General features: G+C 52.5%; 1 protein-coding gene across 6 annotated transcripts in view; it reads left to right on the top strand.

The window, feature by feature from the left end:
• Positions 1-13,480, top strand: part of paplna (papilin a, proteoglycan-like sulfated glycoprotein) — a 471,035-nt gene that overhangs the window by 16,745 nt on the left and 440,810 nt on the right. The window lies entirely within an intron of this gene.

The raw sequence follows: 13,480 nt of genomic DNA, 5'->3' as shown, positions 1-13,480 counted from the left end.
CTCCGCAAGCGTGCGCGGCCAGAATCCCAGACCACCCGGGGGTGCCCCGCTGCTACTTTTGCGGGCAGCCGAAACACCCCCGCCAGCACTGCCCGGCCCGCTCGGCCACCTGTAAAAGCTGCGGCAAACGGGCACTACGCAACGGTGTGCCAGTCCCATGGGGTCGCCGCTAGCTCCGGGGAACAAACGGGACCACGGGCTCAACCCCCCCAGTGACACATGGGCGGCCAACGGGCGCCGCCATTTTGGACCCCGGACACCACGAGGGGGGGACGGGCGCTGCCATCTTCCTACCCACGGGCCGCGTGCGATCCATGGGAGCGGCCATTTTGTCCACCCCCGGCCGCGTGAGACCCATGGGAGCGGCCATTTTGTCCACCCCCGGCAGTGTGCGATCCATGGACGCAGCCACCTTGGCTGACAGGCAAGGACCCCAGCGTGGACGGCTCTACACTGCCTGAAGACAACGATCTGATGCACCAACCACGTTTGGCATCGGTGACCCTCGACCAGTCGCGGCCCCGGACGCTCCAGACGACAACGACAAAGGTGCTGGTGAACGGGCACGAGACGCCGTGTTTGATCGACTCGGGGAGCACGGAGAGTTTTATTCATCCGGACACGATAAGGCGCTGTTCCCTGGTAATTCGGCCAAGCACCCAAAAAATTTTCCTGGCGGCGGGGTTCCATTCCGTTGCAATCAAAGGGTTCTGCATCGCAAACCTAACGGTGCAGGGGAGAGAGTTCAAAAATTACCGGCTGTATGTCTTCCCCCATCTCTGCGCTCCCACTCTCCTGGGGTTGGACTTCCAATGCAACCTCCAGAGCTTAACATTTAAATTTGGCGGCCCTATACCCCCACTGACTATCTGCGGCCTCGCGACACTCAAGGTCGAACCGCCCTCCTTGTTTGCGAACCTCACCCCGGATTGCAAACCCGTCGCCACTAGGAGCAGACGGGAGAGCACCCAGGACTGGACGTTTATCAGGTCCGAAGTCCAGCGGCTGCTGAAGGAAGGCATAATCCAGGCCAGCAATAGTCCCTGGAGAGCTCAGGTGGTAGCAGTGAAGACAGGGGAGAAGCAGAGGATGGTGGTAGACTACAGTCAGACCATCAACAGGTACATGCAGCTAGATGCGTACCCTCATCCCCGCATATCCGACATGGTCAATCGGATTGCACAGTACAAGGTCTTCTCCACCGTGGACCTTAAGTCTGCCTACCACCAGCTCCCCATTCGCCCCGTTGACCGCAAGTACACTGCCTTCGAAGCAGACGGGCGGCTATACCACTTCTTAAGGGTTCCATTCGGCGTCACGAACGGAGTCTCGGTCTTCCAACGGGAGATGGACCGAATGGTTGACCAGCACGGTTTACGGGCCACGTTCCCGTACCTCGACAACGTCACCATCTGCGGCCACGACCAGCAGGACCACGACGCCAACCTCCGCAAATTCCTCCAGACCGCTAACGCCCTCAACCTCACCTACAACGAGGAAAAATGCGTGTTTAGCACCGACCGTCTAGCCATCTTGGGCTACGTATTGCGTAATGGAGTGATAGGCCCCGACCCTGAACGCATGGAGTTCCCTCTCCCCCACTGTGCCAAAGCCCTGAAACGCTGCCTGCGCTTCTTTTCTTATTATGCCCAGTGGGTCCCCCAGTACGCAGACAAGGCCCGCCCACTAATCCAGTCCACTACTTTTCCCCTTTCCTTCAGCCGCATCAAAGCGGATATCGCAAAGGCCACGATGCGCGCCATCGACGAGTCCCTCCCCTTCCAAGTCGAGAGCGACGCGTCCGACGTAGCTCTGGCGGCCACTCTCAACCAAGCGGGCAGACCCGTGACCTTTTTCTCCCGGACCCTCCACGCTTCAGAAATTCGCCACTCCTCAGTAGAAACAGAGGCCCAAGCCATAGTGGAAGCTGTGCGACATTGGAGGCATTACCTGGCCGGTAGGAGATTCACTCTCCTCACTGACCAACAGTCGGTAGCCTTCATGTTCGATAATGCACAGTGGGGCAAGATAAAGAACGACAAGATCCTGCGGTGGCGGATCGAACTCTCCACCTACAACTATGAGATCTTGTACCGTCCTGGAAAGCTGAACGAGCCGTCCGATGCCCTATCTCGCGGCACATGTGCCAATGCGCAAGTGGACCGCCTCCAAGCCCTCCACGAGGACCTCTGCCACCAGGGGGTCACTCGCTTCTACCACTCTGAAACCCCGCCGTCCATCCTCCCTGGGACAAACCGATGGTTACCCCTGATCGGGGACCACACCGAGGCTCCCATCGCACCCCTGTGCCGTCTCCACTGGCCCCAGATCTTTGGCGTTGCCGCCACCGGACTCGTGGTGTACCTTGACGGCGAGAGCGGCAGTGGTGCCGTCACCAGCGCCCCCAGACTCGTTCCTTTGCAGGACGCCATCTCCAACCTCTTCCATGCCGCCCCCTCTCCCTCCATCACCCACTTACGGATCATCGCCACATTTGCTGCCCAGTAGTAGCTCCCTAGATTCGGCAGCGCCAACCCTCCTCGGTCCCTACTGCGCTCCAAAAACCCTCTCCTTACCCTCGGGGTCTTATTCGCCCACACAAACCCCATAATACTCCTGCCTACTCTCTTAAAAAAGGCCTTGGTGATCATGATGGGAAGGCACTGAAAGGGCAGCACGGTAGCATTGTGGATAGTACAATTGCTTCACAGCTCCAGGGTCCCCGGTTCGATTCCGGCTTGGGTCACTGTCTGTGCGGAGTCTGCACATCCTCCCCGTGTGTGCGTGGGTTTTCGCCGGGTGCTCCGGTTTCCTCCCACAGTCCAAAGAGGCGCAGGTTAGGTGGATTGGCCATGATAAATTGCCCTTAGTGTCCAAAATTGCCCTTAGTGTTGGGTGGGGTTACTGGGTTATGGGGATAGGGTGGAGGTGTGGACCTTGGGTAGGGTGCTCTTTCCAAGAGCCGGTGCAGACTCGATGGGCCAAATGGCCTCCTTCTGCACTGTACATTCTATGAAATCTATGAAACACAAAGAGAAACCTCGGAAGGACCACCATTTTGACCGACTGCACTCTACCCGCTAGCGAGAGCGGTAACATGCCCCATCTTTTGAAGTCCTCCTCCATCTGCTCCACCAGTCTCATCAGATTCAGTTTATGTAGGGCCCCCCAACTCCTGGCTATCTGGATCCCCAGGTACCGAAAGCTCCCCTCCGCCCTCCTCAGCGGTAGATCGCCTATCCCCCTTTCTTGGTCCCCTGGCTGTACTACTAAAAGCTCACTCTTCCCTACATTAAGCTTATAGCCCGAGATATCCCCAAACTCCCTTAGAGTCTGCATGACCTCCACTGGATCCGCCACATACAGCAACGGGTCATCCGCATAAAGCGACACTCGATGCTCCTCTCCCCCTCGGACCACCCCCCTCCATTTCCTAGACTCCCTCAATGATATGGCCTAGGGTTCAATCACAAATGCAGACAACAGGTCTCGTCCCACGGTACAGTTGAAAATACTCCGACCTCTGCCGATTTGTAACCACACTCGCCACCGAGGCTCTGTAAAGGAACTTAACCCAGCTAATAAACCCTCCCCCGAACCCAAACCTACGCAGCACTTCCCAGAGGTACTCCCACTCTACTCGGTCAAAGGCCTTCTCCGCGTCCATAGCTGCCACTATCTCCGCCTCTCCCTGCACCGATGGCATCATTATCACATTTAAGAGCCGCCGCACATTAGTATTTTATTGCCTGCCCTTTACAAATCCCGTCTGGTCCTCGTGAATCACCCCCGGATTACGGTCCTCGAACCTCGTAGCCAGCACTTTTGCCAGCAACTTAGCATCCACGTTGAGGAGCGAGATCGGCCTGTACGATCCACATTGCAGTGGGTCCTTGTCCCGCTTTAGGATCAAAGAAATCGTTGCCTCCGACATTGTCGGGGGCAGGGTCCCTCCCTCCCTTGCCTCATTAAAGGTCCTCACTAGCAGTGGGGACAACAGGTCTACGTACTTCCTGTAGAACTCCACCGGGAACCCGTCCGGTCCCGGGGCCTTCCCTGCCTGCATACTCCCCAAACCTTTGCTCAGCTCCTCCAACCCAATTGGTGCCCCCAAACCAGCCACCTCTTGCTCCTCCACCCTCGGGAATCTCAATTGGTCTAGGAATCGTCTCACCCGGTCTGGTCTGATTAGTAAGTTTGCAGACGACACAAAGGTTGGTGGAATTGCGGATAGCGATGAGGACTGTCGGAGGATACAGCAGGATTTAGATTGTTTGGAAACTTGGGCGGAGAGATGGCAGATGGAGTTTAATCCGGACAAATGTGAGGTAATGCATTTTGGAAGGTCTGATGCAGGTAGGGAATATACAGTGAATGGTAGAACCCTCAAGAGTATTGAAAGTCAAAGAGATCTAGGAGTACAGGCCCACAGATCACTGAAAGGGGCAACACAGGTGGAGAAGGTAGTCAAGAAGGCATACGGCATGCTTGCCTTCATTGGCCGGGGCATTGAGTATAAGAATTGGCAAGTCATGTTGCAGCTGTATAGAACCTTAGTTAGGCCACACTTGGAGTATAGTGTTCAATTCTGGTCGCCACACTACCAGAAGGATGTGGAGGCTTTAGAGAGGGTGCAGAAGAGATTTACCAGAATGTTGCCTGGTATGGAGGGCATTAGCTATGAGGAGCGGTTGAATAAACTCGGTTTGTTCTCACTGGAACGAAGGAGGTTGAGGGGAGACCTGATAGAGGTATACAAAATTGTGAGGGGCATAGACAGAGTGGATAGTCAGAGGCTTTTCCCCAGGGTAGAGGGGTCAATTACTAGGGGGCATAGGTTTAAGGTGAGAGGGGCAAGGTTTAGAGTTGATGTACGAGGCAAGTTTTTTACGCAGAGGGTAGTGGGTGCCTGGAACTCGCTACCGGAGGAGGTGGTGGAAGCAGGGACGATAGTGACATTTAAGGGGCATCTTGACAAATACATGAATAGGATGGGAATAGAGGGATACGGACCCAGGAAGTGTAGAAGATTGTAGTTTAGTCGGGCAGCATGGTCGGCACGGGCTTGGAGGGCCGAAGGGCCTGTTCCTGTGCTGTACATTTCTTTGTTCTTTGTTCTATCCCCTCTTCCCCCGGTGGGGGCTGGGATCTGTACAGCTCCTCATAGAAAGCCTTGAATGCCTCATTTATTTTCGTCGCACTCCGCACCGTAACTCCCCTTCCATCCTTGACTCCACCTATTTCCCTCCCTGCATCCTCTTACGGAGCTGGTGTGCCAGCATCCGACTCACCTTCTCCCCATACTCATACGTCGCCCACTGCGCTTTCCTCCACTGTGCCTCTGCCTTCCCTGTGGTCAACAGATCAAACTCCGTCTGGAGACGTCGCCCTTCCCCAAGTAATCCCTCCTCAGGGGCCTCTGCGTATCTCCTGTCCACTCTTAAAATCTCCCCCACTAACCTCTCCCTTTCCATGCCCTCTATCTTCTCCCTATGAGCCCTGATGGAGATTAGCTCTCCCCTGATCACCGCCTTCAGCGCCTCCCATACCACCCCCACCTGCACCTCCCCGTTGTCGTTGACCTCTAAGTACCTTTCGATACACCCCCTCACCCTCCCACACACCACCTCATCTGCCAGCAGTCCCACATCCAACCGCCACAGCGGGCGTTGGTCCCTCTCCTCTCCCAACTCCAGTTCCACCCAGTGCGGGGCGTGATCTGAAATGGCTATGACCGAATACTCCGTTCCCTCCACTTTCGGGATCAGCGCCCTGCCCAGAACAAAAAAATCTATCCGGGAGTAGGCTTTGTGCACGTGGGAGAAAAAAGAAAATTCTCTGGCCTGCGGCCTGGCAAACCTCCACGGGTCCACTCCCCCCGTCTGGTCCATAAACCCCCTAAGCACCTTGGCCGCAGCCGGCCTCTTTCCGGTCCTAGATCTGGAGCGATCCAGTGCTGGGTCCAACACCGTATTAAAATCCCCACCCATTATCAAGCTTCCTACCTCCAGGTCCGGAATGCGCCCCAACATGCGCTTCATGAATCCGGCATCATCCCAGTTCGGGGTGTATACATTTACCAATACCACCCACGTCCCCTGCAACTTACCGCTCACCATCACATATCGCCCTCCATTATCCACTACAATATTCTTGGCCTCAAACGACACCCGCTTCCCCACCAATATTGCCACCCCTCTGTTCTTCGCGTCCAGCCCCGAATGGAATACCTGTCCTACCCACCCCTTTCTTAACCTGACCTGATCCGCCACCTTCAAATGTGTCTCTTGGAGCATGACCACGTCTGCCTTCAGTCCCTTTAAGTGCGCGAACACTCAGGGCCCTCTTTACCGGCCCATTCAGGCCCCTCACATTCCACGTTATCAGCCGGATGGGGGGTGCTCCCCCTCACCCACCCGCCGACTAGCCATCTCCTTTTCTAGGCCAGTCCCGTGTCCGCGCCGCTCTCACCCTCCAGTCCCCCAGACGGGAGACCCCCGCCCCGACCACCTCTTCTGTGTCCCATTCCCCTTCGGCCAGTGCAGCAGCAACCCTTTCCCCCCCCCCCCTTCCCCCCCCCTCTCCCGCTAGACCCGTGTCTAGCTTTTTTGCTCCCCCCATAACACTCCCGTAAGTCAGCTGACACCTGCTGACCCCGGCTTCCCCCGACGTCCTGTTGACCTCCCCGTGTGGGAATCTCCCAATCCATGTGCGTTCCTCCATTCCCCCTCCCGCCTTTCTTCCCTAGCGCGGGAAAAAACCCCGCGCTTTCCTAAGCCTACCCCGCCCCCTCTGGCGCAGCTCCTGTCGCGGCCTCGTCTCCTTTCCCCCATCGCCATCCCCCTCTCTCCCCCAGCCCGTGTAACATTTCCTGCGCGTGATTAACACCCTATATACAACAACCATCAAACATCAAACATCCCCCCCCCCCACCCTCACAAACCCTCAGTTTGAGTCCAACTTTTCGGTTTGAATAAAGGTCCACGCCTCTTCAGGCGTTTCGAAATAATGGTGCTGATCCTTGTGTGTGACCCACAATCATGCTGGCTGCAGCATTCCAAATCTCACTCCTTTCCGGTGCAGCACCGCCTTGGCCCGGTTGAAACCCGCTCTCCTCTTTGCAACCTCCGTGCTCCAGTCCGGGTATATTCAGATCTCCGCACTGTCCCACCTGCTGCTCCGCTCTTTCTTGGCCCATTTCAAGACCCCCTCTCTGTCCGTGAAACGGTGAAACCTCACCACAATCGCCCTTGGCGGCTCGTTAGCCTTGGGCCTCCTCGCCAGCACCCGGTGCGCCCCATCCAGCTCCAAAGGAAGGGGCCTCCGCGCCCATCATCGACTCGAGCATCGTGCTCGCATATGCCCCGGCATCGGCCCCCTCCACTCCTTCAGGGAGACCCAGGATCCGAAGATTCTTTCTCCTCGACCTGTTCTCCAGGTCTTCGAATCTTCCCGCCCACCTCTTGTGCAGCGCCTCGTGCTCCTCCACCCTCACCGCCAAGCCCAAGATCTCGTCCTCGTTCTCATTGACTTTTTTCTGCACCTCCTGGATCTTTATCTCGTGGGCCTTCTGGGCCATCCCTAGTCCTTCAATCGCCGACAGCATAGGCGCCAGCATCTCCTTCCGCAGCTCCTCGAAGTAGCGCTTGATGAACTCCTGCAGCTCCGGCCCGCATTCCACTTTATCCCCAGCCGCCGCCATTTTGTTTTTCTTCCCTCGCTTCTCCCGCTGCTCCAATGCCGTTTTTTTGGCCATTTTGCTTCTGGTCCGGTCCACAAAAGGTGAAAGGGGACCTCACTCTTCCCTTCCCACACGGAACGTCTTCAAAAAAATTCCCGTTGGGGCTCCTCTAAAGAGCCCGAAAGTCCGTAATAGCGGGAGCTGCCGAATCGTGCGGCTTAGCTCCGCATCGCCGCAACCGGAAGTCTCTTGCCCTGACAATATGATGCACACTGACAGATAATGGCTGCTTGCGATGAAGGAGATCCAGATGAGAGTCTGTGCTCTGAGGTGCAGGACATTAAAGCCCAATTTCAAGAATCGCGAGGTGTCTTTATGGAGGCGGTAGCAGTGCACAAGAAGGTTCTGGTTGCAGAGAGTGCACAGTCTCTGGTGGATGCCCACCTCCACATGGTTGAGTTCCTGTTGCATGGCCTATCATCCATCCTGAGGAATTTGGATGAAGACGAAGGGGAGCCTGGTCATGTCCAGTGTCTCTGGCGAGGTGGTAGAAATGTTCCCAGCCGAGTTTGAGAAATGGCTGCCGTGTCTTTGGAGTCTCGATCCAGAAGACTGGGAACTTGGATTCAGTGAAGCACATTTAACTTTTCTCCAAGCCCTGGGGTTGGGGCGACCTTCCAACCCCTGGAGCTGTGTGGTCCTGTTGTCTATGTTCTATCTATGTCTATGAGAGGGGTTGAGGTTGCCTGAGCCGATCGGGCCACTCCCCACCCCTGCTAGAGCCTAGGTGGTTGACCACTTGGGCTTGGTCGAGTCAGCAATGAGGTTCATGATCCGATCGTTAGAATCCTTGGAAAGTCCCGAAGAGTGCTCTCCATTTCCGATCCTAGATGTCTACTTTCATTATGCACCAGTGGAGTACTATTTATCCTGATGAGTGTCTCATTTCTCAATTGTTATCCTGGACTTTACTCATTGATAATCATGTTGTGTCTATTCATCCGTTTACAGGGAAGTAAATGTTTCGGGTGTGATGACTTGAACCGTTGGTTATCCTGATGTTAGGCTAAATATTGTTGGGATTTGTACACAGTTTCTTTATCCTTGGGGGTGGATGAGCAGGGCCTGAGGGGTGGAGGGTGGATGAGCGGTTCACGATTCAGGTTATATCGTTCAAGTTATATATATATATATATTTATTTTTTTTGGGTTGCACCTTTTTCTTCTTCAGGCCCAGGCACACAGTCACCCAAGGCCAGAATCGAACACGGGTGTCTAGTGTTGTGAGGCAGAAGTGCTATCCACTGTACCGCCTGGCTGTTTCTCCTGAAGTGGGTCTCCCCCTTTGACTGTTCTAACTGCTGTCAGAGCTCTTGTGAGTGAAGTTGGTCTGAATATCCTTTATCTGGTGGTGTGGATGGGGCCAACTCGGTGGTTGATTGGCCGATTCTCGCCTAGTAGTAATAGGAGATGGTTTGTGGGCCCAAGAGGTTAGTTCTGACAGCTCTTGCTCTTCTTCACTCTTCCTCTGACTTTGAGAGGTTTTGGCGGCGTTGTTTCTACTTCTCTCTTTAGTATTGATGCCTGTGAGGGCTGGCTGTGATAGTGTTGGATGATGAGCTTTGGTGTCATGGATATTCCAGTACGGATCTATGTTAGTTTTTGGATGGCCGGATCTTTTCTTCTTCTGGGTAGACCTGATGGGGTGTCTCGTGGTTCCAGGGTGGAGGGTCAGCCCCCCTCTGGGACTATGGAAGTTCAGATTCTTGCTCTTGTTCTCACACTTTCTTTACTTCATCTAAGGAAGACCCCAGGCTGAGTCTTAAGGTTTGGTTTTGTCCGGTACTCTGTCATTTTGCCATCTCAAAAGTATAGGATCTGGAGAAGAGTTTAAACTGTGCTGTAAGAATTAGTCAATTCTCCTCAGCACTGGAGTTCGTGGGGTATTGTTTTCTTCTGTCATTTTGTTTTGTAGCTATGGGTGAGATGTAGGTCTGTAATGTTGACTGTATCCTGGTTGGGTGCAGACGGGTCAATTATTCATGGAAGGAACATGTTGGGGATTCTGTCCCAGAATCAACCAGTCTTATCTGTTCCCAATTATGTAATAGAACATAGAACAGTACAGCACAGAACAGGCCCTTCGGCCCTCGATGTTGTGCTGAGCATTGTCCAAAACCAAGATCAAGCTATCCCACTCCCTGTCATTCTGGTGTGCTCCATGTGCCTATCCAATAACCGCTTGAAAGTTCCTAAAGTGTCCGACTCCACTATCACAGCAGGCTGTCCATTCCACACCCTAACCACTCTCTGAGTAAAGAACCTACCTCGGACATCCCTCCTATATCTCCCACCCAGAATCTTATGGTTATGCCCCCTTGTGACAGCTACATCCATCCGAGGAAATAGTCTCTGAATGTCCACTCTATCTATCCCCCTCATTATCCTATAAACCTCTATTAAGTCGCCTCTCATCCTCCTCCGCTCCAAAGAGAAAAGCCCTAGCTCCCTCAACCTTTCCTCATAAGACCTACCCTCCAAACCAGGCAGCATCCTGGTAAATCTCCTTTGCACCCTTTCCAATGCTTCCACATCCTTCCTATAATGAGGTGACCAGAACTGCACACAATACTCCAAATGTGGTCTCACCAGGGTCATGTATAGTTGCAGCATAACCCCGCGGCTCTTAAACTCAAGCCCCCTGTTAATAAACGCTAACACACTATAAGCCTTCTTCACGGCTCTATCCACTTGAGTGGCAACCTTCAGAGGCCTGTGGACATGAACCCCAAGATCTCTCTGTTCCTCCACATTCCTCAGAACCCTGCCGTTGACCCTGTAATCCGCATTCAAATTTTTTCTACCAAAATGAATCCCCTCGCACCTATTGGGGTTAAACTCCATCTGCCATTTTTCGGCCCAGCTCTGCATCCTATCAATGTCTCTTTGCAGCCTACAACAGCCCTCCACCTCATCCACTACTCCACCAATCTTGGTGTCATCTGCAAATTTACTGACCCACCCTTCAGCCCCCTCCTCCAAGTAATGACTATTGTTTGTGCTGTCCCAATTGTACATTGATACCTATCTTTCCGTTTTTGTTTGTTTGTTTGTTTGTTTGTTGCAAAATTTTTCATAAATCAATCCCAATAAATGGATTTTTAAAAGTGCCCGGGATGTTTCACACCCACCCAAGAGGACAGGGGGGGTTTATCTAGAAAATAACATCTCGGAAAGTGCAGGATTCTGTCAATGAAGCACTGGAGTGTCAGCCTATATCATGTCCAGCTGAACTGGGATAGGGTTTGAGTGTGTCCCACCCTAAACAATGGTCGACTGGCTTCCAAACACTGGCACTAGGGAACAAAAGTGCAGTTTTGTATTTAGGCCAGTTTGTCAAAGTTTGTTGATATTTAGCACGGAAATCCTGCTGCAGAAAAGAATGTATGTAGGAGGAGGTCGGGGCAGCGGGCGTGCGGATGGAAGTTTAAAAATATGTTAGAAGTGCCTTTAGGCTTTCCTGATTAAAATTGGGCTGGCAAGAGGATGTTGTTGTTAGGGTTGCTGTGAGATGGCCTAAGGAAAGCTTATTTGAATAATAAGAACTGAGTTACTTATCCTGCGCTGTCCAGTCCTGTGCTGTCCTTTGCAGTGCTCCTAAAACCCAGATTTAATTAGATTCATCCACATCTAAACACAGCTTTAAAAAAATTAATTAATGGGATGTAGGTGTCGTTAGTTAGGCCAGCATTTATTACCCATCCCTAGAACCTTGGCTAAACTAAAACATTTGATATTGGCTTGCAAATATATATCACAAATTACTAGCTTGGGGGCACTGAGGGCAATAATTAAACACCGACCTTTAATTCAATTCCATTCCCAAATTACATTTTTTTTTTTGAATGCCCTCTTGTTTCTGAGAGCTTGTGACATCTGATTGTTTTCTATTAGGGATAATGTGGTTATGTGACTGGTATTAGTCTGGAAGTTCAAATTCTGCCATGCCACTTGTTTTTGAGATGATTAAAGAATTTGATAGTTTCTCTCCATCAACCCTATTTCCCTGGGTGGGAGAGTCAAGAAGAACAAAGGGGCAGAACCTTAATAATAGATTGCTCCGGTAACATCAGGAAACATTTCTTCACACGAAAGGAAGTGGGGCTCTCAAACGCTCCCCCCGCTATACTGTTGAGATTAGGGGGCAGTTGAAAATTTTGAGACTTGAGATTGATAGGTTTTTATCAGAAAGAAAAATGGTTTATATCGCGCTTTTCACAACGTAACACCTCAGCACTTTACATTCGATGAGGTATTTGTGAAGTGAAATTGTAATGTAGAATGTAATGAAGGGCTGAATGGCCCTTCCTGTTCCTATTTCTCTTTTTTCCTTCCACCTTTTTCAAATGCCCTTCATCCTTTCAACATGAAAGTAGGTCACAGGGTTTGTAATCATTGCGTGGATATTTTCTATTTGCGTGAATATGGGCAGTGACATTTGTGATGATAGGTGCGATCTTCCCAAAAGGGAATCAAGTGCCCGAGCAAGCATGTCCAGCCGCATGTTTCCCGTAGGGCCCTGCACGGGGGACGCATGGTCGAGGCCGCACAGAGCCCTGTTTTTTACAATGGGGAGCTCTGCCCCGTAGTAGCGAGAGAGTGGGTTGCCATTTTTAAATGGCGTACTGATCTCCGAGGTCCACAAAAGAATCCCTCACCCCCCCCCCCCCCCCGGCAATCGCAGCCCGATCACCTGTGTGCAGAAAATGCCAGCTTGGCACCTTGGCAGTGCTCCTGTCAGGTGGCAGTGCCAACTTGGCAGTGCCAGGCCGGTGCCCAGGTGGCACTGTCAGGGCACCCAAGTGGCACCAGCAATGCCAGGGCTCACTTTGCCCAAAGGACATGCAGCTGGGGTCCTCTGATCCCCTTGGAGCCTGCACGGCTCCCCATTTGTGGGGACCAGTACCAAAGGGCGCTCGCCCGAGATTGCTGAGGTGAAGGATTGAATCCCAGAGCCTCAGGAATCTGCACATTAAAGTAATGCTTACTGCTTCACTCTAAAATGCAGATTTGCCAAAAAATGATCCTGCCGATTCCCTGCCTCTGCCACCCTCTCGGGCAGTACATTCCAGACCATCTCCTCCTTCTGGGTAAAAATATTTTTCCTCAAATCCCCTTGAACCTCCTGCCCCTCACCTTGAACCTGTGTTGCCTCGTAACTGACCCTTCAACTAAGGGGAACAGCTGCTCCCTATCCAACTTAAATGTTCCATCCCAGGCAACATCCTGGTGAAACACATCTGCACCCCCTCCAGTGCAATCACATCCTTCCTATAATGTGGTGACCAGAACTGCACACAGTTCTCCAGCTGTGCCCTCACCAAAGTTCAACACAGCTCCATCATGACCTCCCTGCATTTGTAATCTATACCCCGATAGATAAAGGTATGTGCCAAATGCCTTTTTCACCACCTATTAACCTGCCCTTCTGTCTTCAGAGATCTATGGACAAACACTCTTAAGGTCCCTTTGTTCCTCGGAACTTCCCAGTGCCATGCCATTCCTTGTCACATTACTCCTTCCAAGCTCACACTTTTCAGGGTTAAATTTCATCGGCAACTTTTCTGCCAATTTGGCCATCCCGTAACCCAAAATCTCAACCTCACTGTTAACCCCTGAGCAAATCTTTGTGTCATCCGCAAACTTACTGATCCTACCCCCACATAGTCATCTATGTCATTTATATAAGTAATGTTTCGGATCCCGAAGTTCCAGCATCTGGAGGCCTGTCCGGATTGC

The sequence above is a fragment of the Scyliorhinus torazame genome, chromosome 2 (assembly GCF_047496885.1).
Source record: "Scyliorhinus torazame isolate Kashiwa2021f chromosome 2, sScyTor2.1, whole genome shotgun sequence".
Lineage (NCBI taxonomy): Eukaryota > Metazoa > Chordata > Chondrichthyes > Carcharhiniformes > Scyliorhinidae > Scyliorhinus > Scyliorhinus torazame.
This window is presented reverse-complemented; position numbering and strand designations above follow the sequence as displayed.